Source organism: Manacus candei, unplaced genomic scaffold (assembly GCF_025592945.1).
Source record: "Manacus candei isolate 608988 ecotype Guabito, Panama unplaced genomic scaffold, ASM2559294v1 h1tg000082l, whole genome shotgun sequence".
Lineage (NCBI taxonomy): Eukaryota > Metazoa > Chordata > Aves > Passeriformes > Pipridae > Manacus > Manacus candei.
Genome location: NW_026138130.1, coordinates 1,324,905 through 1,343,568, shown reverse-complemented (window position 1 = coordinate 1,343,568; position 18,664 = coordinate 1,324,905). Strand labels below are relative to the sequence as shown.

Below are 18,664 nucleotides of genomic sequence, written 5' to 3'. Positions count from 1 at the left end.
GTTGGACATATTCCAGGTTTGTGTGTGGGCTGTGCTAGACTCCTAAAGGGGCAGTCCTTAGGACAGTAAGAGAAACCTTGGCTTTTTGGGGATATCAAAGTCCTCTTGGAAATGGAAGAGGAAGAGTAAAAAGTGAGTTTAACAAGTGAATGAAACAGTGCATCTGCTGGGGACCTGGACTTAGTTGTGTGCTAAACATGGAATGCTACAACTGCAGTACACTGAACAGTTTGAAACAAGCCATTTTAGTCTCTGTGGCCAGCATATGTTCAAGAGAGATACAGACTGCCAGGCATGTTCAGTATTAGCTGCCTTCCTTAACAGCAGAGCAACTTTGGATTCACGCCACGGAACTGTGACAAATGCACGCGCAGTTTAAACAAAAATGCTTTAACACTGGTAAAACTTTAGAGCATACTATATAATTACTGAAAAAAAAATCTTCAGCCAAATATCCAAGTCAATACTAGCAACACACATAGAGAATAATATAAATCAAGATTCAACCTGCTCTGGTGTTAAACTTTGATACTTGAATATCCCAGATGTCTCCCTCCTCCTCTTCTTCTTTATAGACAGGTAAAGATGGATCTCTTGAAGGAACTGGGGATCACACTCTAGGCAAAGGTTGGACAGGTGATCAATGTACAGCATGAGATTTTGCCGTGGCTATGTGCCTCCAACAGTGACTGGATCATCTGGTTTAGAAAAACAATTCAAAATTGTAATATTTTCTAAAGCACTTATTAGGTAAAAACTAGCACAAGGAAGAACAAGCTATTTTTATAACATGGAACATGTCAGAGAACTTCTTCCCATAAAGTTATATTTCATTTCAAAAAATCATTAATTTCTTATTTAATATCTAGTTCATTAACTTTCAATTCCTTAGAAGTCAGACTTTGGAGGATTTTGCCCCATTTCCATTGGCAGAATATGTTCAATAGTTACTGATGAGATATGAAGTTATAAGTTTCAATTTCTTTTTTTTGGCATCTAACACCGGTCTACGAAGTGCCAAGGCCAGGCCTGGCCCATACCTTCAACAGGCTTTGGAGCAAGCCAGTATTTATTAGCCAAATGGGATTCTACTCTGCAGTGCACTTCAGGGAGGTAAGCACAGAGGTTAATGTTTGTTAATGAAGATACATCTCCCAGCACTCCGTTCATTGTCAACAGAATGAAAGAGCATATTCTGAAGGACCACTCAGAGAACCTAAAGTGATACTTTTTCTTCTAACATGTAGGAAGACCGTCTTTTATCTCCCTATCTTTTACATTGTGTCCTTTTTTTTTTTTTTACCATCATGGAAAAACAAATACTGCCCTCCTTCACAGAAATATCCATTAGTATAATGGACCTTTAGGTTTCAGTTTGCTGAAATCAACCTGTATTTAAGCAACAGTGTTTACACACAGTAAAAGAGATAATGAATTACAAGCATTGTGACATCTTTAGGCTATCACACAATAGATATATAATCAATGAGCTGCTTAAATAAAACAAGATATTGATGGCATTATTTCAAGTCCAGAAACAGAGGAACTCATAACATAATCCCAGTACAAATTTTCAAAGAATTATGAGCTCATTTTGTCACTAAAATATGAAAAGAAGCTGTTTCAAGGAATGAAGGATGTCCTCTTAACCTGCTACAACAAATTTGTTTGTTTTTTTCTCTTCTTGGTAAGAAAGCAATTAGGGTTTTTTCCAATAAAAATATCCTTCTCCATATATAAACACTCCTGGTAATCATGTAATTACCTTACCCAATCAGATTAAATTGCTGTCAGTTGAGTTCCCACTGTTGATTAACTTTTGTGTACTCTAAACCTAAATGAAGTCTTTGGTAAAGTCACTTAGTCATTTACAAAGGTGTCTCTATGATTCCAAAAAGTGTAACAGCAATATATTATTTGTTATAATCATCAAATATCCAAGGTCAAGGATAGATCACAGTGGACCCTTTTTTTAAAACGCAAAGAAACACAGAATTAAACTATGTTGCTTATTTTTGTGTTTCTTGCCATGACTTCTAAATGTAATAGTAACCTTTGACCCCCCCACATTAAACACCATAATTATGTAATTAAAACTAATTATGCAATTTAACATACATATTTTTGTCCTACAACAGGCAGGTCAATTACCTCACTCATTGACCTTGGAAGCTTTCACAGTTTAAACAAAACAATGAGGCTTTCAATTAATTTTAAAGTACAAACAGAGAAGGAGCAGCAGAACCACAAGTCTTCACACTGATACTGCATAGATAGATCACTTACAAACCTCTTCATTTTGTATTAGAATAAATCCCTTGATAAAAGTTTTTAAGTGTCTTTCCTATATGTTGCCATCATTAAAAACGTTAACACATTTGTGAACAAATCATATATATATATTCCTTTCTAAATGCAAGAAAGGAGGTCATATAATACATTTTCTTTGTCCCATTTCTTTCTTCAGTATGGTTTCCTCTGCCTCTTCCCATACCTTACTACCTCTCTCCCTGTTTCACCTTCACATTCTGAAGCCTTTTTCCTTCCCCTGCTGTAGCTGTTGTCTTTTCCAGCTTCCTCTTGCAACCCTAACCCCATCCATGGGGTGGTGTTTCTCATCAGGTCTTGGCACAGTGGCTCCTGCCAATGATGATCCAGCACCTTGAGGGAACTTTAGACGACAGAACTCTAAAAAACATTCTGAATTTTCCAGAATGGGAAGTTTGGTACAAGTGAGAGACATTTTGTGAAGTTGTTGAAATATGTTTCACCTTCATGATGTCTTTTTTCTCTTTATACACTTAGGGTTATATATACTGCACTGAAGATTTTTTTTAAACTGTACAACAAAGACTCAAGCAGTATTAGAGTGTGTCCAAGGAACTTCTTCCTTTTTACAGAATAAAATTAAAATTATAATTTAACCACATTCTTTTTATTTTCAATAAACTAAATCCCATTATCTAAAGAACAATTCTTAAGGCAAGTGTAAGCCTAGAAGCTCTGTGTTAAAAAGGATCATGTTTTGCTATCCCATTTTTTTCCAATTGCTATCTTAGCTACAAATAGATCTTGCAAAGTTAATAAGCTCAGCTGTGAAGTAAAGGAACAGACAACACATATAGATATAGATGTGTATACATATATACACCAGTCAAGCTTTAAGTTGTTTTCTCTAAACCTTGTTTTATGTGGGGATCAGAAAATAGCTGCTGGAAAAATACAAATGCAAATCTTTGCTGACTTCTTCTAAGTATGGCAAAAATACCTACAGTGCACTTTGTGCTTTGGTGTCACTTCTAACACCATTTTTGGAGTCCTTTCAGTTCTCTGCTTTAATTAGGCCTGACTTGCACAAGGAGCTTGAAAAGATTTCAGTAAACCCTTGACATAATGGAAACAAGGAGCACTGAACTCTGAATGAGGAGTTACAACAGGAAAGAAACAACTTAAGGTGGTAGCAGGCCTTACTGCAACATTAAACCTCAAATTGGATCTGATTTATACAAAGTAAGCCAATATATTGAAATAGTGCCCCAAACTTCTGGACAAAAGTTTGAAGGAAAATAATTTAGTGCATGTGTAGAAATTCTGTCCAAGGGAGCGGAGGAGATTATTCCTTATGTTCTCATTTAACAAAAAGGTTCCTTCTGTTTTGAACGCAACATTAAAATTCTAATTCAGCTCATAGAGCATCCCAAACAGAGCAGCAAAAGAATCTGTGAAGGAGCCCAAATATGGTGCTATTGAAAAAGAGTGGATTAGAGGAATTGGGATAGAATCCTACAAGTGGCTAAATAGCAGCAGGAGGTCAGCTTCACAAACAGCAGGATGCTGTTCTTGCCAGACGTGAGTGACATAATACAGGCAAAACAATCAAGATTTCAGCTGATAAATGTATGCCTTAGGAAAAGGCCTTGCTGGAGAAATCTCATAAGCAACACACATTGAGGTAAATTCTGTAGGCCTAATTTACACTGAAGACCATTTTGTCTTATACGAACACGTCACGTTAATCGCGTAGAACAGAATTATTTCTAACATAAAGACAATAATTTTAAGAGCCTAAATGCAGGAAACACGGTAGTATTTGCTTAATGATTCAGTAAACAGATAAAGCAAAGAGCTTTCATAGTTGGACACAGCTTTAATTCTGCCCTGAGCAATTCTATGTATATTACATTAAATATACATAAAAATATTAGCTCCAAATATATATCCAGGATACCCAGAATGAGTAACAGAATCCATGTAACCTCATTAGTTATTCATAAATTCCATATAGCAGCAGCATTAGACAAATTTCAAGGTTGTAAACAGTTGCATTTGTAAAGAGACATATTGAGATATTAAAGATGATCAATATAAAATTTTGATTTCTAAATTCGATAGGATTTTATTAAATCAGACTCTAATTCTGAACATATATTTTTCACTCACACTATTTTCAAAATATCTTTAAAAAGGCTGAGATTCCACTTATTTTCCATCTTATGCTATGAGCAATTAGAAGAAAATTTATTTAATTGCTTTTTAGCTGGGGAAGTGCAAAATATTGTGTGTAAAACATTCATGTCTTCCCCATATTCTTCTCTGTCCTCCATAAAATATCCTTTTGGACTAAATACTTCAGTAAATTTGAAATACATTATAATTCTGAGGTCAGATTTCAGCCTGGAGTAGAGGTCACAGTTCCCCTAGACTCTCAGCACATTGTGAAACAAGAATTGCTGAGTGGTGCAGTGACTGCTGGAGGCCTGGTAGAGATCTAGAGAACACTGGAGCACACCTCAGGTCCCTTCACACAGTACCCCTTCTCCTGTGGTGGGGCAGTCTCCCAGCTTAAGCAACCTCCACAGCACAGATTTTATACATTGCAAATAGTATCTCAGCATTTAATATTGCCCCTGACGGATTTCCCACCCCCTTCTCTCCCCCATGAATCCATCAAATCTTTTTTTATACCAGTAAAAACTTTGGCACTCACAGCATCATGTAGCAAGAAGCTCCACAGGAGAATTGCAGTTTGCAGGAAGAAATACCCCATCAGACTAATCACAGCATGAAGAATAGTAAGTAGCTGTTTGGAATTCACTTTGTCATCAGGGATGGCTTTATACTTTCTGGAACCTCACAGGCATTTGTTTATACTTCATCACTTCTCCAGATATCAACCATCCAGCTGACTGTTTTCATTCAGAAATCAGTTTAAAAGGCAGTTGTGCCTTCACAAACATGAGGTACAGAGAGATTAAGGAAGCAGGACAGAGAAAAGACCAACCAGAAGCCCAAAGGCACAGAGTTCCCCTGCCATGGCTTGGGCAACCACATAAGAACATTTGCAGCAGACACCTGAGGGCATGGTATTCCCTGGCCTTTCTCCAGGCATGACCAGAAGCTCACCTTTAATCTGACCACAAAGTGGACAATTCACATCACATGACTGTATTTTGACAATTTGGTGGACATGTAAATAGATTTAGGGTCATTTCTGCTGGAGAAAGACCAGATTACAGAGCAGATCAAGTTTTTGCTATCGAGCTCCAGTCTACGGATCTTGCAACAAGTTGCCCATCTGTGATCTTAACTTTTATGATTTCTGGAGATCTTTCATAAAAAAGGTACGATCGGGAATTTGGAATGATGGATAGACAGCCATGGCATTCAGCAGCTCCTGCTCTAGCCCCCTGCTCAGCTGAAAAACAACGAGGCAATGCTGCTTTTCTATTACCTGCAGCGTTGTGCTGTTATTGAAATCTGCAGTCATCTTGTTCTCATCACCACAGGGAGTGTGACTTATTTACATGTACGGATGTGCTGCACATTTATAGCATGTTTGGTACAGAGCAGAGCAGCTCTGTAAAAGCTGATTAAGACATTGTGCTGAGCTAAAAATTGGATGCTTTGTGAATATCCGTCTTTTGGCCTTTCCCCAAATGTCTCCCCCCCACAAGCGAGAGAGGACAGCTGGAGTAGACAAAGTTTCTGTACACAAGAGTCTTTTTTTCTTTCCTTTTGAAGGTATTACTTGCCTGTTATTACATTTACATAAAGGATCTTTATTCTTTCCCATATATAGTAAATTGCACTCCCGCATGTGAACGTTGTGCAGCCATTTTCCCCCAAATACAAAACAGAGTTATCCTCACTGTCATTCAAGCTTTTTTTTCCCTCCTATTACAAAGAATTGATGCAAATCTATTTTTGTTTGGCCTGGTTTATGCTGACAGCAATTAATTCTAAAGCCTCAGCATAAAGACATACAAGAATCACATATGTTTTTAATCTACAAGCAAGTTATCCAATTATTTTAGGTAAACTTTATGATCACAACCATTCTTACCAACTCTGATATGATAGACAATTTTCTTCTTAATGGCTTAAGACTAATATACACTGCTATGGGGAATATACTCTTCAACATTCCTCATGTTTTACCTCCTGATCTTGAAACAATAATATAGTCAATGAGCACATTTTGTTTATACTTGTTAGTAAAAAGACACTAAAAGCATGCTGGGAAATAATATTCCATGCCTTAGGACTCAAAAAAGTTCTCTTTATAAATAGAGCTTGTGTAAATCACAGACAAAGTTGACAAATTTCATGGATTAGTCATGGTGAAAATATCAGATTTCATGGTTTAAAACAGATTAATAGGAAAATCATATTAGAATCCTGATTACCTAAATTCTGCACCTTGCTGAAGAATGAAATTAAAAATACTGATAATTCCAGAGCCCATTCCCTTAATTACACTTACACTGAGTTGCATAGAGAGGGTAAATATTCCTCATCAACCAAGCGCCTCGTGAACCTCTGAAATCTATATTTATCTACATTAGAATGAGAACATCACAAGTTGCAGAGATCACAGTATATTGAAGCTATTTCAATGCATTATTCCATCAAATTATGCTAGTGTGACATTATTTTGTCATGTTACAGAAAAACAATTAACTAAAGGAAGAAACTGCTTTGAAATTAAAGCTGCTATTTTCACAATTAATTATATTTGGTGCATCTAATTAAAAATTAGGGAAATTACCTCCTAAAGAAGTTTCACTTTAATAGAATATCTCATTATTCTTGGAAAAATATAAAAATCACACCAGTGAAAAAAAACATTTGGAGTTAAGAGAAGCTATCAGTTTTCACATAAAACTTCATGGCTTTTAAGTCGTTCATGATGATGTAATTTAAAGTGAGGCCTTATTTAAAATAGGGGTTACACAGAACCATGTGATTCAAAGAGACTTGTTGACTATATAACGATTTGGCTTGATGCCTACACGCCTTCTACTCAGCTGTATAGACCACTTGTCATCCTTGCATATGAAGGCAGCCAATTTGTCAGACATTTGCTTTAATTCTTTTCCTTTGTCTTCTTTACAATATCTTTCATATCCATCCTGGTCATCAATATCATATATCTGACTGGAGGATGGAAATTCATTTGTGTTTCCGTCTTATTTTCTTTGCATGCAATCCTCCTGGGTCTTATAGGATGTACTTAATAAGAACCACATTACTCTGCTAAAGGAAGTCCTTGAGCAGACTTTGAGAAGCAGTATGGTAAATTAGTTTCAGAACGTGGAAGGTCAGGTCGGAAATAAAAAGCTGCAGTTATCTGCAGTATTTTCTGCAGTTCAGAAAGTAAGAAAGAGAGGTCTAACTTTCAAGGAAGGATTTGTTTGATGTTTTCCCTTTAGAAAGCTGGACCAATTTATGTGTAAACAATAATTCTTGAACATTAGCTGAAACTAATTAAAATTAGCTTTTAGATAAATTCACTTTTGTAATAAATGAGCAATCACACTTATTTTCCAAGTGCACTGTAACGTATTTTTTCCACAAATAAAATATTATTTGCAACAAATTCTATACCATTCAAATATTGAAATTTACATGTGTGTTTGAGTTTGAACATAAATAGCCCTTCAGATGCTTGGAAATGCCAGGTTTATAGCTGTCCTTGCAACCTTAATTCTGCCCCCTGCTGTCTATAAATTATGGCCATTTCTAACTAATGATCACACATTTTTCACTCCAGGGTCTGTGTCATTCTGTTCACAGGACAAATGTTCCTTGCAGAGTGCAGTTGCTTTCAATACTACCAAAGTTTTAAAATGCTGCTTTTGCTAAGCATCTCCCTGAAACTTGCCCGGGCTTCTCTGTGCTGCTCATCACCATATACAGATCTCTCTAGAACACTAACAAACTGCTTTCACCATTTTCTTCGTGATTTGAGAAGAGCATTACTATCTGTGTGAGAAAAGATGGTGCACAGATACTGGGCACAGTTTCAAAAGTCTTTGTTGCAGATGTCTTGGTCATTTGCTCTAATGCATTAGGCTTACTTGTGTAAAGTTCTTTGGATTTTATAGTCCTTTTCAGTTTTTAAACAGTTGTGTAGACTTCAATATGTTACATTTGACACATCTCTAAAAAGTAATATTGTACATTTTATTTTGCTCACTTTGTAGATGTGAAAAAATTACTTTTTTCCTGGCAGCCCAGAAAACTGTTACAGCTGCCCTAAAACTCAGAACCACACCTGGTGCTTCACCACTGGTTTTGCTCCTGATGACCAGATACTTTAACTACCACGGTGGCAGAGTTTTCATTGCTCTGAACTTGCTGAGAGTGCTCTCTACATCTCAGATAGATCATGACTGAACTAACAGAAGTTCACACAATCACTATATTTTGGTCTACACAATTTTTTAGCACATAAGAAATCTGAACCAAGAGAATGGATAGAGGTAAGTTAACCAATAACAGAACTGCTTGTCTCTCCCACAGTTGCTGTTCCATTTAATACGCAACTCAAGAATAAATTTAGTATAATAGGAAGCAAGCATGGAATAGCAGTGAGGTGCTGCAGAAAAGGCAGTAAATGGCTGTATAACTGAAAAGTGCTGTAACATTTACCCAAAAGGGCACCAAAATAAAAACTATATGAGCTACTTTGAATCTGGCACTTTCTAACTTCCAAACTTTCAATTTACACTTCAGTACCCATTTAATGAAGCCATTTTGTTGACTTGCAATATGTATTTGCTGTATTAAAAGACAAAAGTTACAGACAACTTTAATGATGGCTTGTGAGTAGCAGAAGCAAAGTCTGAGCTGCTAAGAGAGACAGTCGAAATACAGGTATGCACCACTTAAAATAAACCTGGTTTTATTGGGGATCACTTCTAATGTGCTGCTAACATACACCTAAGCAAACAAAGGCATTTTGGTTTGCTTTGTTTATTGTTAAGGCACGTTGGAGCATAAACCCATCACTTAGTCTCTGAACAAAATCTGAGTGCCCTCTGGAGCTGCCATGCAAACTAAAACATAGTTAAAAATAGGGCTTTGATTCTTTAAACGTGCCAGCTTTCCTTCCCTACTCTGAAATGGATCTGATCAAAAAATCAAATGGACTTCCAAGGAGACTTTTTGTTGATGTCACAGTCAGGTGACTTGAAGAGTGCTGAGCACTGCATATGGTCAGGTCAAAAATGTCAGATCTACTCTTTGTTTTCACCATCTGGTTCTCCATCCCACACATAGACCTCAATGGATTTCTCATTTTAACATCAGTAAATTAAAATCAGCTACAAAATTCAAGTAAATAAATTTTTTCATAGAAGCAATGAATGAATCGTTAAGAGACAATAATAGTCTCAGGTCAATCAAAAACTTTCCTTTTCTACTGACACTGAAATGAGAAGAAACTCCCACGATATTTTCTTTACAATTCTAAGCAAACAAACAAAAAAGCCATGACAAAACCAAATTAAAACCAAAACACATTTGGATTAAATTTGGTCAAAACTTTGTCATAACAATCTGTCCCCCTCTTCTTCTCCTATACTGATAGAAATAAGTAATCCACGTTTGTAAAGTGTTTTAATGACCTCAGATGAAAATTACAGAAATGCAAAGCAGGTATGATTGTTGTTATGATGATGAAAATGTCTCATTCTACTCACTATGTTCATTGCCTTAAGTAACACAGTGGGTAGCCTGTTATTACTAAAGGAATAAACTTTTTCATCAAACACTCTTTATAAAAATATTTCCCTGGAAATGTAACACAGCATGTAGCAAGACTACTACAATTTTCCATCAACTATGAGTACATTCAGCGTAGGTACTGTTTTTAGATAATTTCACTCGAGCTTTTTGGCAATAGTCCCTCTCAAGGAAACCTATATTAACCAGAAATTTAGAGTCTGTTATCCCCAGGCCAGCTTCATTGGAATTTTTAATATGGCACTGTCTATTCAACAGTTGTGTGTAAAATGCCAATAAACTGGCCAGAAAAGAGCTGAAGGGCTAATTGCCTTTTAACTCCACTGTGATGATAAAGTCACGTAGAAAGAAAGGAAAAACTCCCACTGCTTTAACAAGTTTATCTGACTGCCACTTTAACATTCTCTGTCTGCATGCACTTTAGTGCATTCACCAATAAAAGGATAAAAGCAGTCAAAATCCTGTACCCTCAATAACTAAGAAAGTCCAGATTCAAAACGTCTGCTCTGCTGGAATCAGCCCATTAGAACAGCAAGCTTGTTGCCTGGTACTTGATTTCAACTATACAGTATGTATCAAGGAAAAATTTCCTTTTGATGCAAAAGATTATAAATCCTTAGGAAACTGGAGTGAGAGAAGAAAAGGAAGGATACCATTTTGAAATAATAATAAAAAGCAGAAACTGCTTCTCAGAGATGAAGGGTGAAATAGTGCCAATCAAGTCAGTGTTGAAATTCCCATTGACCTTAAAAGGTCAAGGATTTAAACTCAAAATAAAACACAATAGAGGAAAATATAGCATAATGCCATATATCTTTAATGCTGGATAAACATATAATTTTCACTTATTCTCTGTTCCTTCAATTATGTTTTATTATTCTCTCCAATACTTCCCCTTTCAAAAATCCAGTTTTATAAATACAATTTATTTCACCTGAATGAGATTTTTCTACTTAACTCTGCCTTTCTGCACTTTGTGCATACTGTTAATTCTTCTTAATCCATAATTAAAAGTAGGCATCCAGTAATGTCACTGGGGAAGTCAGTACTACAGACAAATGGTTTATTTTCCATTGCCCAGCTGAGTGATAACCCTTCTTGTCCTACTTGATTCCACAAAATGAGAGAGCTTTTAAAAGACATTTCACAGAATGAAAGGAAGAAAGTAGTGGTCATTTAATTTTTTGCTAAATGTGTATTCACTTCAACCAGAGAAGGAGCACAATGAGCTCTGATACTGAATTGACCTGTTCCACTTAATAAAATAAAAGCAGCAGTAGAGGCATTGTGATTGCCAGCTGCAAACCACTGAGTGTTGTTTTTCTATTAAAAATCTCTTCCATGTTTTTCTTATTGTAACCTGGAAAGAGTACAAAATCTGAAATCCAATGGAATTTCTATAGAAAAGAATACTGTTAACACTGGAAGTTCCTTAAGTACTCACCCAAGCAAATGTTATATCATATTACAGTGAAATTTAAAAGCAGAAGTTCAAACTAAAAATGAAGTGTCCTTCAAAACAGACTCATGTGCATCAGAGCCTATGCATTAATGTACTTATTTCCATACAGCTTTGCATTTCCCTTCTCCATCACTTGGTAATTTGTTCCAGATTTTGTTATTTCTTTCACATTTGAAGGTACATTGTTCCACATTTGAGTGATGAAAGACTGAACCGGATGGAAGTACAGTGAAATGTTAGAGGGAGAATGAAAACAAAAATGAAGTTAAATTTTCAATTTATAAGGTAGTAACAAAACTAAAGAAAATATAGTGCTCAGGGAGACACAGAATGGTCATGTTCACAGCACAAAATAAACAACTTAGCTATCCTTCCAAATTTAAAATGCCAATACCTAAGGGAAGCAATGAATTTATCGCTAACAATACACTACTTTTAGGTTGTCACTGCAGTTCAGGGGCATTCTTAAAGCTTAGATCTTTCTTACTAGATTAGAAGGCAGAGTAAACTAAAAGATCAAGCTAATCTAGGATAAACTTCTTTTCCACAGTTCAAAGGCATTGGCCTTTCCACAGGTTCAATTGCAGGTTCCTTTGAAGATGTGCCCTAAAGTTCATTAAAGAAATTTCACTGACTTGAACTGATTTCAACATTAAAAAGATAATGTGAGAGCTTCATTGCCAGAAAGAACATGACAGACTGACTTTGAAGCCTTTTTAGGTGGTATTAGATTATTTTTTTTATTCTTCCACTAAAAGCCTTTTTTATTTAAACAGATCTTCACATTTAAATCCTTAAGAATACTTTAAAAATTAAATGAAAAATTCCCTTGGAAATACAGATTTTTAAAAATCCAGTAAAAAAAAAAATCACTACTTAATTCTTTCTATAGAATCCAAACTCACCATCACTGATTTTTCTGCCCCTCAGTGACTGTCCTTAACAGAAAACCCAGGTGGTATTGCTGCTTATGCAGCATCTGTGCATAGAGCTTTGAAAAGAATTCTAGTGGCACGAACAACTGCAGGATTTAACAATATAAGATTTAAACAGATTTACATAGTCTTTGTCTTAACAACAGGTGCTCCAGAGTCTGGGAAGAAGAACACATTGCTTAAGATTTCCTCAACCTCTGTTGAAATCCAGAGAGACATACCTGCTGATTATAACTCCAGAGTTATACTTGGTCGTTAAGATAAACATTTGGTTTCCTACACTAGGATAAATGCTTATCTCCTTATTCAGAAAAAAAGAATACTACAAACATACTTTCAAGACTTGTTATGAAATAGCTTGCAATGCATTACAATTATATACCTCTTTTAGTACACAATTCTGCACGGATGACATGAAAATAGCTAACACACAGACAATTTACCAAAACAAGGGCAAGTATATCAGTATCAGTTTTCTGAATAACCAGGTACCCTCTTAACTTTCTAGCTGTGGTTCCTGGTTACTACAGACTTCAGACTTCTGCACCAGACTCACGAAACAGTTTTCTTGAATTTCATTCCATTTCATCTTTACTCTAAATACTAACTTACTGACCAGATCCTGTCAAATAAAAAACCCATCACGGAGTCTGACAACTATTATTTTGTAAACACTGCTGATGCATGGACCTCGTCTCCTTGGACAATAAATTCTACATATTTAGATAAACCAAATACTTTCATTGCCTCAAAAAACTCCCTACAGGACAAGTCAAATATTCTGGCAGAACTCTATTCCACCTTTAAGTTTTTCTACCTTGAATCTTTATGAGAAAATCCTAAACAGAGAACTGTCATATGTACCAAGGTTCAATTGCAACACATCATCCTCAGCTTTCTGATTTATCCTTTGTTACTGTTTCTCTTCACAAAAGAACGCAGCTGTCTCATTTACCCTATTTATTTTATTTACTTTGCTTTTTTGAGTTCAAGATTTTATCTTGTAGATAAAAAAAAAAAAAGTGATAGAACTACTTATCAATGTTGAGACACTTAGGCATTGTAGTAAAAGTTTTCAGGCTCTGTAGCTCACTCAAGAAAGCTGTCATAGCAGAATAATGCAATTGATTACAAAATAATCATTAAAAATATTACAAGCTGACTGGTACAGGTATACACATTGAGAATCAAACACTGAAATTGGTACAGGTATACACACTGAGAATCAAACACTGAAATTCATATTACAGCTTTTGTTACTTAGCAAATCTCTTGCTGCATATTCAACCTCTTGCAGGGATGAAAAAGCAAATATTTTATTTATTGAAAAGATATTGAGAAGTTGATCTTTCTGTCACCCACCTAAATGTTAAACCACATAACATGATTAAAGCCTAGACACCCATCAAATTTTTTTATCTTGCATAAAATCTACTTTATGTGTATTCCTCACACAGAAAAAACTGCTTGGGTATAACAACATTATCAGCTTACAAGTTGAAACAAGCAAAGTGTACAAAGTTCCAGGATTGAGGTTATCTGTTCAGCCTGAAGTTTGCACCTTATTAGGTATTAGTTATGACACAGTCTTTAACGCTGCATATTTTGTTTCTCCCCAGGACTCCTGCCTCAGTCAGTACACAGAGTGAATGCCAGGCCCTCACCCACGACCAGCTGGCCAGGATGTTGGATATATCTGATCTTCAAGCTGCTTGACTGAACGCTGTTCAAAAACTAATGTCAAAACAAAACAATTCCTTCATTCAGGCTTTTCTAGGGCATCTTTTATTATGACATGACTGCCTTCATTTACCTATCAGCACCCACTACTTGGTCGACTTGCAGTTATCCTCATCCCTCTGGACTCTCTTCCCCTACCATCAGGGATTTGGCTCAGCCAGTTCTAATATTCCCTCCATCTTCCATTCATTCTTCTCTGTGTACTCCAGCCTCCACCCTGCCCTCCAACCCCCATCTCACAACCCCCTTCTGCAGAGTTTAGCAGTCCCCATTCCTCTCCTTGTCTCCTGAGCCACAAACCATTCCCACCCGTGTGCACAGGCACCTCAGCTCCATCCTACCCCACATCTGAGTTGCCCTTTTTTTTTCTTTTGAGGTACATTGCCTAAGAATCTCATGGAAAGAGGGATTCTTCTAATGTAACCGAATTTAACATTTTCTTGGAAAACAAAAAGCACACCCATTAAATGAATACTGTTCAACTGCTAAAACTCAGGAGACCATCTTGAAGAAAATGGATCAGTAAATCTTTTCAAACAAGTTGTCACTCGTATTGTTTACTACCTTGTTGTTTTTTTTTTTTTTTTCCTGTATTCTCTGTGCTGGAAATAGCTGAGACTTTTCAGCTAAACACCTGGAACCATTTGTGCAGAGTATAAACTCTTCAGACAGATACTCACTTGGCAAGTGTCCCAAGTAATTTTATAAAATTATCAGCTAAAAGAAAGGATTTCTTTATGGGAAAAGTCAGACAACCTCTATAAGCAGGTCTGTAAACTGGGAATATATAATGCAGATAAATAAACCCCATACTACTGCTTCATTGTAATGACTTATTTAATTTCTTTCCTTTTGCTGTCAGAAAGGAAATTCTGAAGTGCTGCAATTTGCAATTATAAAATAAAAAGATGTGGAAAATCTTGGTTGATAATTATGTTAAAGTAGCTGTAAAACTCTATTAAAACCTCAGCAGAACAACTTAATAAATATTGTAAAAGTTCTTAATAAAATTTGCATTAATATAACTTTATGTTAATTTTTATTTTTCACACATTGATATACATTTTCATATATTTATATAATTTTTATGTCCTTATTAAGCATAATAGAAATAAAAAAATTACTGTATGCATATATTCAATAGAAGAAAAAAGGATATATAACACTTTCAAGCTACTGTATTGACAGCCAATTAAATATATTTAAATCTATCATAATAATTTTTCTTTTTTTTTCTTTTAAAATTTTGTAAAATATTAGTGTTCACAATGAAATTAGGGGCATAATTAGTCACAAACCACGTCACTATTAATAGATAAATACCAAATAACTTATGTACAGGTCTTCATAATTCAGTTTCTCAAAATGAAATATAATTGCTTCTCCTTCCGAGTTACTTTGGGAAGTTTAAATTTATTAAAAGAGAACACATTAGCAGCAGCAATTAACACCAGATATTATGATTAAAGATACAATCAAAGGCCTCTCAGAGGAACGTAATGCATAAACTATATACATAAAACCTAAAAAGAATAGGCTGCCTTCAACAGCACCCTTATGCTTGGGCAGAGATGGTAAAACTGACTTTTATGGTTTGATGTAAAAGGTAATGGTTGACTTTTAGTCGACATTGATGGATTGTAGATCACACCTTCAAACCCAGCTGGAGGAGTTCCAGTTTTCATAGGTGTGATATCACTATCAGTAGTGCTACCACAGTCAAATAATTGACCAGTGACATCACACTCAAATTGTAAGATTTTATTTTGAGGCCATGGGCTGCCACGTGTTTAATACTACAGTGTGCCATGAGGGCCCTTAAAACATTTCCTTTTCATTTTTTTTTCTTCTGTTAGCTGGATTATTAACTGTATTAGCAGTGTTTCCTACTCTGCATATAGGAAATACCTGATCATACCAGTAATACCTTGTCTAACTGTAAAAAAAACTAAAAGGAAACTATCCACTATCCTACACTCCATAAATACATCAGGCTCTCAGGCACATAAAAGTGAGACCCTGTGATCCCTGGTTAATACCAGATAGGTCTCTGTTAGAGTAGCTTGGTTCCTTCTACATACACCCCACCATTAAATTTGATTCAAATTAATCCTGCCTAAAATTAAAGTAATGGTCACTTGCTATTATTTACTTATTGAATGTTAATTTTTACTATAGGAGGAGAAAAACAACCAAGTAGAAGAAATGGCAGTAATAACAGATATTTGAAATATAAATATTTGTCAGTTATCAACATTAATTATAACATTAAAATATAAGATACTTTAAAATGAGATTTATTTGCTGACCAAAAAAATGGTTGTCTATAATGTCTGTTGAACTCAGCAAAGCTGTCACCTTATTTTTTAGGGCAAAGATCATTCATAGAAACACAAACACATTTTATCTTCCTTGGGCTTCTGGGAATGACTGTTCTTTTGCTAAGATACGGTATATTTTATTTTATGGGAAGCTATGAAAATTCAACCTCATTAAATTAATGCCTCACATAAAATTCAAAATTGTCGGTTCCCAAGGAGGATGGTGTATGGAGGATAACTTGGTTAGCATATTGCATTTCCCTTAACTTCTAGCCTATTAATTTCTGCATCTGAATTCAATTTTTGTAAAGTGTTTAAGCATAAGACATTTACTTCAAGAATCCCTTTGCTATAGATGTTAAGCTATATTTAGAATTGTAAAGAACTCTCTCTTTTCCTCTTAGAGGAACATGGAGAACTACATACATCTGAAAACATTTTTATTTATTAAAATTTAGTCATCTCATTTTTGTCTTTTTGTACCACAAACAGATGCAGAAATGTATAATATTCAGTGTAGACATGTCTAAAAATGAAAGGCAACAGAGTATAAGCCAGAGTCAAATTCTTTCCCAGCATTAATTCCACCCTTTTTTCCTCCACCATGCATTCTTGCCCCTTCTACAACAGTCCTTGAAGTTTAGCAGCCTGAAATCATATGTCTGTCTGTTAAGCTGGTAGGTATGTGGAAACAAAGTTTTTAGGAGACCCATAAAATCAAACAAGATCAGACTAAATTATCTGCTGCTGATCTGCACTGATACATTACTGCTAGTCACTAAACCGGTCGCTTTAGGTCCTCAAAAAAAATTCAAGGGCAATGAACCATAATATACAACTTCATTGAAAACTAGTTAAGCACATTATCAGACAGAAAAAGCATTTTTGACCCCCTTTGTTGTCAACTTGGAAAACAGTAACAGTGATAATTACCTCCCTAGCACTGGTAGACACCAACTGAAATATTACAGCATGAAAGGCCTTTCATTCCACCAACTGATCTCCTACTGACTAGGAATGCATTCAACTATTTTTTAATTCTGGAATAGAAATTATGCTACAAAATTTGTGCAGAGGTCTACCTGAAGAAAAGAAGGCTGCACTTCAATCACTTTCTCCACAGTCATGCCTGTGCAGATACCTTATCCTATTCGCCAACTATGGGAGATCAGATCAAAATGTGGCTGTCGGGCTTTCATCACTGCTCCTGCTTTTCCTTTTGGAAATCAGGATATCAGACACTGCCTTATTTACCTCCCACTGTAAAGCTGTAACCGGGAAATGGTGTTTTCTCCTCACTCCTCTGCTCTTTCTCCCGTATCACGCACACAGTCTGGTTTTCTCTTAGGTTTATAACTTTTAAGACAAAAAAAGGACTGTAGCAGTCATTTAAGCATAGTGTTCCAAAACTTTCAGATCATCTGCTAATTCTAACTGAAATTAGAACTACACACAACTGCAGGATTAATCACAACTCCCAAATATATTTGGTATTAACAGCTATGAAAGGTGTGTAAAGACTAAATACTGAGTATGCATTTGTGCATGAGCTTCCAAAGAAAAGTTTTGATCCTGGAGGACAAAAATGTGCAGGTGGTGAGCAAGTTCAATTGACCCTATTTTATAATAAAATTCTTTACATTTCTCCAGGTCCTTTGTGTATAATTACCCTCATGCTTAAAGCCATGAGAAAGCAACTGATAAAGCCAAAGTCCCTCCACGACATCGTGCATAATATGCCTTCAAGGGATTCCTTCAACACATCCAGAATTTTTTGTTTAGCTAGAACAATATGCCCTAAATGAAGGTTTCAGAATGACAGAATCCACAGCAAATTTTTTGATGTTTGATTCTCTTGCCTGATACAAATTTCTCTCTTATCTGCCCTGTTAATTTTTTTGGTGTGAAATACATGCTGCAATTAGTTCCATCACAGGTTTCCAGTCATGCCAAGTGGTTATTTGCAATTTTCAGTCCCTGAATGTCATGACCGTGGCTTCTGAGCACGTCTTCCCCTGTTTTCCTCTACTGACATGACTAATAGTTTTGTATGATTTATACTCTTCCTTTACTCATCAGACTCCTTTTAATTCTGTTTCCTGCAAGAGTGTATTTCTAATTTCCATTTTCTCTGTTCCTGCTCTCACTTTGCAAAATATCACTGGGAAAGTCTCCTA

At 35.7% G+C, this 18,664-nt stretch overlaps 1 protein-coding gene across 7 annotated transcripts in view; it reads right to left on the bottom strand.

Moving 5' to 3' along the window:
• Window positions 1-18,664, bottom strand: part of ERC2 (ELKS/RAB6-interacting/CAST family member 2) — a 425,018-nt gene that overhangs the window by 57,332 nt on the left and 349,022 nt on the right. For 6 of the 7 annotated variants that reach the window (XR_007908334.1, XR_007908335.1, XR_007908336.1 and 3 more), the window contains one exon: window positions 508-698. The exons of the other annotated variant lie outside the window; for it this stretch is intronic. The gene's annotated coding sequence lies outside the window, so the exon portion shown is untranslated. The remainder of the gene's footprint in view (window positions 1-507; window positions 699-18,664) is intronic. 7 annotated transcript variants of the gene reach the window in all.